This window comes from Eptesicus fuscus, chromosome 4, assembly GCF_027574615.1.
Source record: "Eptesicus fuscus isolate TK198812 chromosome 4, DD_ASM_mEF_20220401, whole genome shotgun sequence".
Classification (NCBI taxonomy): domain Eukaryota; kingdom Metazoa; phylum Chordata; class Mammalia; order Chiroptera; family Vespertilionidae; genus Eptesicus; species Eptesicus fuscus.
This window is the reverse complement of record NC_072476.1, coordinates 36558611-36571855: the sequence shown is the minus strand read 5'-3', so window position 1 is coordinate 36571855 and position 13245 is coordinate 36558611. Positions and strand designations below refer to the sequence as shown.

The 13245-nt window shown below is 42.2% G+C and overlaps 1 long non-coding RNA gene across 3 annotated transcripts in view; it reads right to left on the bottom strand.

Moving 5' to 3' along the window:
- Positions 1-13245, bottom strand: part of LOC114231505 (uncharacterized) — an 88464-nt gene that overhangs the window by 59973 nt on the left and 15246 nt on the right. Inside the window, exon 3 of one of the 3 annotated variants that reach the window (XR_008555801.1) lies at positions 5451-5475. The exons of 1 other annotated variant lie outside the window; for it this stretch is intronic. This is a non-coding gene — a long non-coding RNA (uncharacterized LOC114231505). Of the gene's footprint in view, positions 1-5450; positions 5476-10010; positions 10171-13245 lie in introns of those variants that run through there. One more of the 3 variants, XR_003617466.2, reaches the window with a different exon arrangement.

The window sequence follows — 13245 nt, the reverse complement described above, 5'->3', positions numbered from 1 at the left end:
GATCCTGTACGCCAGCTGTCAAGCTGAGTTCAAGAGTTTTAAACTTATCTAAACTATTTTGTAAAAAGATATATTTTTATTGATTTTAGAGAGAGATGGGAACATCAATGATTACGGAGAATCATTGATAAGCTGCCTCCTGCACGCCCCCCACTGGGGCTTGAGCCCACAATCCGGCATGTGACTGGGAATCAAACCATGACCTCATGGTTCATAGGTCAACACTTAACCACTGAACCACACTGGTCGGGCCATAAACTATGTTTAAAAGGTAGTAGAAGTTACTGACTCAATTAGCTTTCTCAAATAATTGAATCTAATTTTTGTTGTTGTTTGTTTGGCAGAGCCACCTGCTTCTGTTCAATTCTATCCTATATTTTGTGGCATTGGCCTCAATCCTCTTTCAAACTTATTCCTCCTGTGTGTTCCACTTTGAAACATTCCAAAGCATCCAGCCTGAACAAGCAACATTCTATTGAAGAACGTAAAGCCAGCTTTAGGCAATTAGAAAGCCTTGAAACTGCTCCAGAAGCTTCCTGTTCCTCAGCCCTATGGGACCTTCCTTATTCTTATCTTCTGGGCATCTGACTCCCGTGGTTTTGCACAGTCTCCCCACAACTGCCTCGGGCCACTTGCTCAGCTGACAATTCATTGTAGACACATCTCCGTGGATGGTGCTCTCTTGGAGGGACTGGATCCATACACCATAGCTGGGGGTGAACAATGCTCTAATCCCCAGCCTGAACCCGGAGGACCAGCAGAACCAGAGACCAGCCACCCACTAATGGTCAGCAGGCGCCCTCCAGCTCCTTTGGGATATTCTACCTCTCCTCTTGGCTGTTTCTAATGAACTCTTTCAGGCCCTCTGTGAGACCTTACCTTTTAAAAAGTAAGGTCCCCCAAATCTCACTCTTTAACACAAAAATAACAATTAAAAACCCAATTTCTTTAAAACACCTTCTATTGTGTCATAGCTAAAAGCTATTCCAAAAGGCATTTCATATATATAGATAAAACCACCTTAAAATTCTTTCAACCTTTGAATTTCTTTAATTCACCAGGCTCTTATAAAGCACCAATGGCATAAAGATTCTGAAAAGAAGTTTTCAAGTGTTATTAACCAAATGTCCATGTGCAAACCCCAATTTTCCTTTCACCCACTTTTTTTAAACACAAGGAACTAGAAGTTCTGTCAGCAAAGTAAATAATTTTAGCAAGAGAAAGGATAGTTTTCTGCTTGTGGTTGCATTTGGAGAGAACAGAAGAAACCAAACCTGCCGACAGCTGGATTTTAGACTTCTGGCTTTCAGAACTGTGAGAAAATTAATTTATATCATTTAAGTCACCCATTCTGTATTTTGTTACGGCAGCCCTAGCAAACAAACGAATGCACTATGTGTCCCAGCAATTTCACTCCTAAGTATGTAGCCAAGAGAAACGAAAAAGTGTGATCACGCAAAACTGTGTGCATGAATGTTCTTAACAACATTATTAGCATTAGCCCAAACCGCAAATGTCCATCAACTGATAAATAGATGAAATATGACATATCCATACTATAGACTATCATTTAGTAATTAAGTGAAATAAGCCAGTTGGAGAAAGACAAGTATCACATGATCTTATGTGTGGAATCTAATGAGCAAAATAAACTGATGAACAAAATAGATCCAGAGACATGGAAGCATGCAACAGGCTGACAAATCTCAGAGTGAAGGGGAGAGAGGGGAGGCGGGAAGAGATTAACCAAAGAACTTGTATGCATATATGTATAACCCACGGACACAGACAATAGTGTGGTAGGCTTGAGGGGTGGTGCAGGGTGGAGGGGTCAATGGGGTGGAAAAGGGAACATCTGTAATACTTCCAACAATAAAGATAATTTTTTAAAAAAGGAATGAAGTAATGATAGATATTGCAACATGGATGAATCTTGAAAACATTATGCGAAATGAAAGAAGCCTCTTTTTTTTTTTTTTTTTTTCTCTTTCCTGACTATATAATAATAAAAGTGTAATATGCCAATTAGACCGGACAGCTGAATGACCTTCTGGATGTCCTTCCAGACCTCCTTCAGGATGAAGCGAGGGCTGAGCCCCTTGCATGAATTTTGTGCATTGGGACTCTAGTGTGTGTGTGTGTGTGTGTGTGTGTGTGTGTGTGTGTGTGTGTGTATGGTTAATCCTTACCTGAGGATATTTTTTCCATTGATTTTTAGAGAGAGTGAAAGGGTGGGAGGGGGAGAGAAAGAGAGAGAGAGAGAGAGAGAGAGAGAGAGAGAGAGAGAGATTGCCTCTTACATGTAACAGACAGGGCCAGGGAACAAACCCCAACCCAGGCACGTGCTCTTGATTGGGAATCTAACAGGATACCCTTTGGTCCTCAGGCTGACACTCTACCACTGAGCAACACTGGCCAGGGCCATGACAATATTTATTTTTTAGTGTTGTTTAGTTTGGGTTTGCCTGGTGTTTCCTTATGATTCAAATCAGATTAGGTACCTCTGGTAGAAATTCCACAGAATTCTCAATATCAGGAAGCACGAGGTGTCAATTTGATCTCTACCTTCCTGCGGGCAGGGCTGGGTTCTATTTACTTTTGTGTCTCAGAATGGGAATGTTACACTGCTGCTCTTTCAGTGAATGAGTCCTAGATAAGGAGACCCAGTGAAAGTGATCTGCTTGCCTGTCAGTGCTTTCGCCACACCTTTGGGGGCGCTAGACCTACTGGATAGTGAAGAAGCTCTTTTGAAAGACAACAAGAAAGATGTAAATGCCTCTTGCCTTTAAATCAATTTACTTCTGAAAGAGACCTGGGTGACCAGGTATCCCAGTCCTGGAATTTTATGAGAAAGATGGAGGGTGGAGAGGTTAACGCTGAAGCAGAGCTGGGCTGAAACGCCGGTCCCAGGCCTTCCCCACGGTGTTAAACTCTTTTGGTCTGATCCACCCTTACAAACACAAAGCAGGATGGACAAATTCCATGACCTGGGAAAGATTTTAACAGATAGCAAATTAAGTTTCCTCCATTCATTTTTTAAAAATTGAGGTAAAATTCATGTAATACGAACTTAACTATTAACCATCTTAACGTGCACAGTCAAGTGGCTTTTGCTGTACTATATTTGTTCCATGTTGTCTTCTTTAAAAAATTAAAAGTTCACATGTGAGATTCCATTAGATCTGGTTCCACCTAACTCCAGATAAAGAATTATTTTGTGAGGCAGGAGGAGTGAAGGCTTGTGAAGGAGTGAAGTCAGTCCTCCTCCACACAAACTCCTCATCAGAGTGAAAAACCTTTGGTGGACACTGGCCAAAGTCAATAAATAAGCCACTCCTTCAAGCAAGCGCACTATTTTATTGCCGAGGTTTCCCCTCAGTCTTTTCATTTTCACTGTAGGCCTTAGGTGCAAAAAGAATAGAGGAAAAGGCCTAGCAGCTTTGATGACAGTTTTGGTTTGACTCATCACCCAACTGAAAAGAGTAGGGTGGTGACTATTTAGGAAGCCCTGAGGGTGGGTGGGAGTGGTTGGCACGGTCCTGTCTTTGCAGTCCCAGTCAGTTCCACCTCTCACTTGCAACCTTCCCCCAAATCCCTAGACCAGCATGGCTTCCCCTGCTGGGGCTTGCTTTTGGGCCTACTCATCTGGTGCCTACCCATCTGGTTCCAAGCACACAGCCCTGAGTTTTCTGAGTGGTCTTTTTATAGGCCTTGTTCAGGCTCTACAATTCGACAGAAGATTCTTTATATTTGAAATCTCTTTGTATTTGCCAAACTTGCTATTTTTTAAAAATTTGATAAATATGTATTAAAATATGTCTTAAGTTCTTTCCCTGTGCACGAAGTTTGTCTGTCCTATGTGGAATCTAAAGTTTAAGTCCACATAGTTCTTACTACCTCTAAGTAAATTCTAGTGGAAAAGATAAATAAGTTATGTGTGTTTGCCAAATATTTGTTAAGCCTCCTAATAGCAGACATGATGGTAGGTGCTAGGGGTGCAAAGGTGGATTGGACAAAGCTCTGGCACTCAAGGACTCACTGTATGATGAGGATTGTCAGTTTGAGCTGACAATAATACTCATCACTGACACCCCTAGGAGATGTTTGAACTTCTCATTTAAATCAGGGAATGTGTGGTCTAATGGGACATCTTCACAAAAAGGTACACCTAAGAATTCTTTTAATATTTTCTGTTATAAACAATTGATTGATAAAGAAACCTAATTGCCGAAACCGGTTTGGCTCAGTGGATAGAGCGTCGGTCTGCGGACTGAAAGGTCCCAGGTTCGATTCCGGTCAAGGGCATGTACATTGGTTGCGGGCACGTCCCCAGTGGGGGATGTGCAGGAGGCAGCTGGTCGATGTATCTCTCTCATCGATGTTTCTAACTCTCTATCCCTCTCCCTTTCTCTCTGTAAAAAATCAATAAAATATATATATATATAAAAAAAAGAAACCTAATTATTTAGGGGTAGGAGTCAATGAATAGATATTCTAGTCAGTGACAGGTTGAAACTCTAATTCAAGTCACCACATCCAATAGTACCCAACACTGCCTCCAATTTTGGGCCATTGGGGTGGGGGGCACAAAGGAGATCAAATTCTTTTTAAAAAAATATATTTATTTCATTGATTTTTTACAGAGAGGAAGGGAGAGGGAGAGTTAGAAACATTGATGAGAGAGAAGCATCAATCACCTGCCTCCTGCATACCCCCCACTGGGGATGTGCGCAACCAAGGTACATGCCCCTGACCAGAATCAAACCGGGGGACCCTTGAGTCCGCAGGCCGACGCTCCATCCACTGAGCCAAACTGGCCAAGGCTAGGAGATCAAATTCTATGATGCCTATCTGCGCCCTGGATGGAGATTTTCAGGTAGAGCAAGATATTACTACTTCCAGAAGCGGGGGGCGGTAGGCGAGGGGGGGGGAGAGGGAAGATGGGAGAGGCAGAACCATACAATTAGTTTGCATGATAGAGATCTTGAAGGAGAAGCCAGAGGTGCTCACTATGATTTTAGTTTAATTGGAAACACACCCTGAATGTTAGACAAACCGAAATTGTTGCTTTCATCTCAATTTGAGGAGACTTAGAGACTATGGGTCTAATTATGCTGCCCACCCCCACACTATACAATATGCACCTATTAAGTTCTTCCAGAGTTAACTAGGTCTCTGAGACAACATAATCCAGCCCAATGAATGTGGCAGAACAGGATACTACATACTTTGTGGTTGCTACCGTCATCCGTATGTGCTCTGCTCTACTTCCTGCTGTTTAAATTTTTTTGAAACCTCATTGTCATATAATGACTTGGGACTTTTACATCCAGAGTAGGTCAGCGAGAACATTCATGCTGGTGCGTCTGAAAGCTCTTGCTGACTGAAGGAGAAGACTCTCATTTGGAACTGAATCACTTTTAGTGACAGTTCATGAACAGCCTCTTGAATGATGATGGGATTCTGCAAGGAAACCTATCAGATATTTTTTTATTAAAAAGAAAAAAATGTTGGTATTTAAGTTAACAAGCCCACATTCTCCCACCCATTCCTTAAATCATTTTCTAACACATCACTTTAACTTACTTTCAAATAATTCAGAACACATCAGCCGTGACTGGTTGGAGTTCTTCAGAAAGAACGATGTTAAGTGGAAATGACTATGTGATCTTCATTTTGCCACAAACCAGAAATTCCATGTTACAATGACATAAGGTCATAATAAACATGTGTGTTGTGTTATGTTGTTTTCTCTGGTTACAAGTGACCAAAAACAAAGAGAGCTTAAGCAAAAAAAAAAAAAAAAAAAAAAAAAATTAAGGGGTGAAGCACCTATGGGAGGAGACTGGCAAAAAGAACAGGGGAAAAGCCTAGCAGCTTTGAAGACAATTTTGCTTTGACTCATCACCCAACTGAAAAGAGTAGGGTGGTGACTATTTAGGAAGCCCTGAGGGTGGGTGGGAGTGGTTGGCACGGTCCTATCTTTGCAGTCCTACTGGGTTCTGCCTCTCACTTGCAGCCTTCCCCCAGACCCCAGCCCTGCTTTTGGGCCTCCTCCTCTGGTTCTAAGCACACAGCCCTGAGTTTTCTGAGTGGTCTTTTCATAGGCCTTGTTCAGGCTCTACAATTTGACTGAAGTCCTAGAATGCAGCAGGGAGTGGAAAGGGCAAAACCAGGGCATCTCTGGGACCTCAGTGAGCACAAACGCAGAGATTTTCTCCTCAAACATTTCTATGTAAAAATGGTCACTTCCCAGGAAAGAGAAAGTGACTATCCCCTCTGTGCTCAGGGTTCAGCTCTGGACAGCCAGCCCCGATGATAGGGTAGAACCACACAACAGAAACAAGACTTGGAACAATCCACTCATCTGGGCAGAGTAGGTAGGAAGTTCTTAGAGGGAAGGGGGCCAGTCCACTGCCCGCCACATGTTTACTTTAATACTATAACCACATACTGCAATTAAAGGGTGATAAACAGGTTAAATAATGTGTTCTTTCCTAATATTCTATTTTCAAAACTTTTAAAAAAATATTTTTTATTGATTTCACAGAGAAAGGGAGAGGGAGAGAGAGAGATAGAAACATCAATGATGAGAGGGAATCATTGATCGGCTGCCTCCTGCATACCCCACACTGAGGATCAAGCCCACAACCTGGGCATGTACCCTGAATAGAAATCGAACCTTGACCTCTAGGTTCATAGGTTGATGCTCAACCACTGAGCCAAATCGGTTGGGCTATTTTCAAAACTTTTAAAAAATTAATTAAGGCCTAGTGCAGTGACATGAGTCAAACCAATGGAAAATGCAGGATGAGTCTGGCGTCTTAATAGGCAATGGGACAAATGAGAGGCAAACAACTTGCAATTATTATGAACATATTATCAAGGACAAATATCTTATTTAGTTTTTAAATATAAATAATATTTTTAAAGGTCCAAAAATGTATCATTATTGTCCCATGCCATGGATATTAACTGACTTCTAGTCTTAAATGAGTTTGTATATAGACACATGCCCATATCCTACCTAATAATAGACAAATATGCAAATTGACCATACCTTCGCTATGCCCGCGATTGGCCAGGAGGCGCGGAGGGGCGGGACTCGGGGTGGCCGAGGTGGCCGGGGTGGCCGATTGGGCCGGCGGGACGCTGAGCTTGCGTCGCCAGCAGCGGCGCGAGCTCAGCGTCTGTGCCATGGCTGTGCTGCGGCACAGAAGGGGCCTCTGGGGCAGCAAGCTCACGTCCCGCCGTGGACCATCAAAAGCGGGGGAGCTGGGTGCCTGTCCGCTCTGGCACCAGGCCTTTCAGAAGCCTCCGCTCGTGGTGCCGGAGGCTTCTGAAAGGCCTGGTGCACCAGCGGACAGGCCCCCAGCTCCCCCGTGATCGAAAGCAAAAGTGTGGGAGCTGGGTGCCTGTCCACTCAGGCACCAGGCCTTTCAGAAACCTTCGCTGCGGCGGAGGCTTCTGAAAGGCCTGGTGCACCAGCGGACAGGCACCCAGCTCCCCCCCACACGTGCATGATTCAATCATGCACTGGGCCTCTAGTATTTACATATTTTGATATTGCTATCCTTCGCATCTAAAAAGTATGCTATCTGCATTCTTTCTAAATATGTAGATGGAGCACCATAATTAACAATGCCTACATTACATACATGTAAATTCAGCTGTTGAGTCACTATTTTGATAGCCTGTCTTTGTTTGAAGTCCCACTTCTTTGTCTCACACAAATATCCTAGGTCTATTCCCATGGCTATAAGATATATTAAACCTGATACACCTAATGGAAATCCCGTGTTGGAAGTGGAAATGCTTTCCTAGAAATCCACAGAACAACTCAGCATGCTTGTTGCGGTGACCTCACATTCCAACACTTCATTACCAGGAAGTGGATTATGTCAGCCCTCTCCACCCTCAGTCTCTGGTATTGTCAGAAACTATGAAATGTAGGCCATGTGCGCACAGATTAGCTTCCTGCCCACGTGATAAATTAGCTTCATTTCTAGAGAAGCATATAAGCAAATGTTTCTCCCTCTTTCAGAACTTGATATGTATAAGAGAATCCTGGAAATTCTCACTCCAGGCTGCAACAAATATTTGCATTTCATATGAATAAATGAAAATGTCATCTCCTGAACTATTGATCTCCTTATCATCCCAGCAGCTGGGATTTTTTTTTTTTTTTACAGTTTTTTAAAAAACAAACTTTTGGGGTCTATTTTCCTTCTTTCCATTATTTAGGAATGGAAAGGGTACCTACTTAACTGCTTCTGTCAACCTCCGCCCACAGACTGTGAAAACACATTAGTCACTCAATTTACACCTCTGAGGAGAAACACCAAACAAAGGAAATCTAAGGAAGCAAACGCCACAATTCTTAGATCATCAGATTTTTCTAAATACAGTTTGAGTTTGTATCTCAACTGCCAGACTGAAATCCCAGAAACCTGGAGTAACAAAGCAGAGGAAAAGGACCTGTGCTCTGGTTGGATCTACAGCATTCAGGGGAGAGCCACTCATGCAGCATTTAGCTCTGCACCTCACACTCCCAGGTTCCCCAAGGAAGCAGGTAATTTCCCTGCAGGCCTTATTTCTGCCCTTTGCTCTTGCAATACCTTCCAGGAGGGCTTACTGGAAAACAGCATAGAGATTCTTCAAAAAATTAAGAATAGAACTACATTTGACCCATCTATCCCACTTCTGGGTATTTATCCAAAGAATACAAAAACACTAACTCGAAAAGATATGTGCTCTCCTATGCTCGTTGCAGCATTATTCATAAATGGCTGAGTTATGAAAACAACCTAAGTGCTCATTGATGGATAAATGGATAAAGAAGATGTGTGTGTGTGTGTGTGTGTGTGTGTGTGTGTGTGTGTGTATCCTAGTATATATATTCAGAAGGAAATCTTGCCATTTGCAACAACATGGGTGGACCTTGAAGGTATTATGCTAAGTCAGTGGTAGGCAAACTCATTAGTCAACAGAGCCAAATATCAACAGTACAACGATTGAAATTTCTTTTGAGAGCCAAATTTTTTAAACTTAAACGTCTTCTAACTCCACTTCTTCAAAATAGACTCGCCCAGGCCGTGGTATTTTGTGGAAGAGCCACACTCAAGGGGCCAAAGAGCCGCATGTGGCTCGCGAGCCGCAGTTTGCCGACCACGGTGCTAAGTGAAATAAGTCAGATGGAGAAAGAGAAATATCGTATTCTATGACATATGTGGAATCTAAAAACCAAAACAAACTCACACACTCACAGACCAGGGTGGTTACCAGAGGGGAAGAGGGTTGGTGAAGGGCTAAATGGGTAAAGGAAATCATAGTATGGTGATGGATGGTGACTAGACTTACAGTGGTGATCACTATGTACTGCATACTACAAACACTGAATTATAATGTTGCACACCTCAAAAATATATAATGTTGTATACCAATGTTTCCACAATAAAAAAAGAGGGAATGGCCCTAACCGGTTTGGCTCAGTGGATAGAGTGTCAGCCTGTGGACTGAAGGGTCTCAGGTTCGATTCAGGTCAAGGGCATGTACCGTGGTTGCAGACACATTCCTAGTAGGGGGTGTGCAGGAGGCAGCTGATCTATGTTTCTCTCTCATCGATGTTTCTAACTATCCTTCTCCCTTTCTCTCTGTAAAAAATCAATAAAATATATTTTTTAAAAAAAGAGGGAATGGATAGATGAATGGGTGGATGAATGACTATATTAAAAAATATGCTGTGGCTCTGTGCAGAAGAGTTAGGAATATGATTGACTCAGCTCTTTATTTTTGTTTTTCTAAATTTAAAAACATCATTTTCACATTTTAGTATTGTATTTATTATATTGGGCAAGGATCCAAGTTCTTTAAACTGGAAACTTCCTCCTGAAATTAATATCCATGCAATTACCATAAGCTAACATTGTAATAAAGGATGGTCTTTGGTAAAAAAAAAAAAAAATCATATATAATTTTCTCTGTGGGTGACTTTTATTGCTTTATTTTATTTTATTATTTTATTTTATTCCATCACCATTTATCCCCTCTATGCCCTCTTTATGTTTGTGACTTTTGAAAGATTGGGAAGCAACTGTTCTAGGCAATGCAAATATTTTCTTAGAAGCCACCAAAAGCAGCAATTAATAGCAATTCAACAAAAATGTCAACCTAGGAAAGAAAAAAAAAAGTGTTTTCAATATGCCTTTTCCCCATCATAATTACAGAAGAATGATTTGTAAATAGAGGTCATTACTTTGAACAACAATGTTAAAATCACTAAGTACATGACATAAACAATGATAAGGAAATGCCTTGTTAATGAAGAAGATCATTAAGTGATCTAGGAAGTCAAACTTGTAGAAGGAATCACATGACATGAGAATGCTAGGGTGGTAGGGAGGGTATTTTCCCCTTTGCTGGCCTTACCCCTGCCAGCAATGAGAGTCATGCAGGACACTCTGCTCTCCATCCCCTACCCCTGCCTGGTCAGAAATGTCTGAGAACTGTGCCTGCAGTCATCATTTCAAAACCAGTCTGATTTGTCTTGAAGGTGATTCTCAGCTGAGCACTAGGAAAGGGAGAGGATGCTATTTTGGCTGAACCTTGAGGGACTGGTAGGATTTGGACATAAGCTGATTAGTAGGAAGGACATTCCAGGTGTAGGGAGCAGCATGATTAATAGCATGGAGGTAGGAATGCACAGGGCAAACACAGGAACCTTCATTTCTAGAAATGAAGACAATGTCCTCTGCTCAGTGATCCTTGGTAGGCAGCTGTGGTAGATCCAGCCAAGGAGCTTTCGTGCTAGCTGTCTTACACTGACTGGGCACGAACCTTACAGATTTTAAAAAATAAAGCCAATTACAGCCAAGTGTGGTTTTCATTTTCACTTGATAATTCTTCACTCCCCTCTGGCAGTGCTGCACATTTTTGGGTGAGGGTGTCCATCTCTCCTAGATTCTTGTTATTCATTCCCTTCCATTTCTTTCCAATGTTAACCACTGATGTATTCCAAACCTTGGGATGTTTGTGTTTCTCTTGTCCGTGATATGTGTCTAATGTGCTGTGAGAGGGAAGTGGCTAGTTATCCATTCGACAGGAGGAAAAATTTCTCAGCTTCCAATAGGCTGAAATGTTTAGCACCAGTGCCAGTTTTTAAAAGTGAAGATCCTAAATGCTTAGGATGAATTTTTTTTTAAAAATCCTCACTGGAGGACATTTTTCCATTGATTTTTTTCAGAGTGGAAAGGAAGGGGGAGAAAAACAATGAATGAGTAGAGAGAGAAAGAAAAACATCTCTGTGAGAGAGACATATCGATTGGTTGCCTGAGCATCGTTGATTGAACATGCAACCCAGGTACATGCCTTTAACCAGAATCGAACATTGACCCTTTGGTGCGCAGGCCGACATTTTAACCACTGAGAAACACCGGCCAGGGCACTTAGGATGATTTAAAAAAATATATATTCTTTTATTGATTTCAGAGAGGAAGGGAGGCAGAGAGAGAGAAACATGAATGATGAGAGACAATCATTGATCAGCTGCCTCCTGCAGGCCCCACACTGGGGATCGGGGCCACAACCCTGGCACGTGCCCTGACAGGGAACTGAACCGTGACCTCCAGGTTCATAGGTTGACACTGAACCACTGAACCACACCAGCTGGGCTTACGATGATTTTTTTTTTTAAATACATTTTATTGATTTTTTACAGAGAGGAAGAGAGAGGGATAGAGAGTTAGAAACATTGATGAGAGAGAAACATCGATCAGCTGCCTCTTGCACACCCCCTACTGGGGATGTGCCCGCAACCAAGGTACATGCCCTTGACCGGAATCGAACCTGGGACCCTTGAGTCAGCAGGCCGACGCTCTATCCACTGAGCCAAACCGGTTTCGGCACGATGATTTTTTAACAGCTTTGTTGAGATACAATTCACATACAATACAATTCACCCATTTAACACGTACAACTCAATTTGTTTTGGTATATTAGAGTATTAATATTTTAAAATTGTAGTAAAATAGATTTAAAAAATTGTCATCCTCACCATTTTAAGTGTACAATTCAGTCAGTGCCATTAATTACATTCATGATGTTGTATAACCATCAACACGATCTATTTCCAAACTTTTCCATCACTCCAAACAAAACGATTGATATTGCTATGCTATAATTAGGCTTAGACTAAAAGAATTTTGTCTGTAAGAGGGCGTTTAATATCATCATCCTCTGCCCCTGGCTCCCACCCCAGGTGTTCTTACAAGTTCCTGCTGCATATTTGTACCTGGGCTGGGAGCAACAGCCTGGTGGTGAATCCCATCACTACCTGCAGGCTCTGTTCTACTCTGCTCCTCTCCAAGCCCAGGGATGAGCAGCTGGAGTGAGTTCCCTTCTCTCTGAGATCTCAGAGGCAGAGGAAATGACACAAGAGGCGAGGCCTTAGATAATAAGTCCTGCATTTTGCACAAGAGATTATTCAACTAATCCTTTTTATCTCCATTCCCCACTCTTATTTCCACCTCCCACAGGCAATCATTTTCATGTGTTTGATGTACATTATTTTGTTTTATGTCATCGTAAAATGTATAGCAATTTTGTTTCCTGCATTTTTAAGTTGTGTAAGTTATCTAGGCCTGGACTGAAACTGGCCTTTCCCCACATAGCCTTCTGGACACACCTTCCTGACTTACATTGGGAAAAATATACATATATCTCTTCACTAATGATCTTACCTTCCACTATGTCTTTTATGAGCAGTTTATAGCTTTCAAGAAAAACTATATTCCCTTCCCTGGTTCCTCTCTTTTAAATTCTAAGTCAGTATTCCAGAGGCTCTGTGTCCCTAAGGTTTCTTGGCTGCAAGCAACAGATGCTGATTCTAATTTAGAGGAAAAGGAATGCACTGAACACACAGTAGGTAGCTCACAGAATCGTGGGAAAGCTAGAAGTCCCAGGTGAAAGGAGGCTACATACCGAGGGGTTCCAGAACATGTCTGGAAAGGTCACTGTTGCTGCCAAGGAAGAGTAGGCTCTGTACCACACCCCTCAGCACTGCATGTAGGATGGTGCCCTGTCCCTATTGCCTTTGGAAATTGGATGTGGCACCAGAATGGGTTTGCCAGTCTTCCATGGTTTTGGGTCAAATTCTGGGGCTGGTGCATCTGAATGGCCAAACCTAGGCCTGCAAAAAGCCTGGCTTTTTTTTTTTTTAAAAAAAACATCTAGAGTAGGAGGCAGACC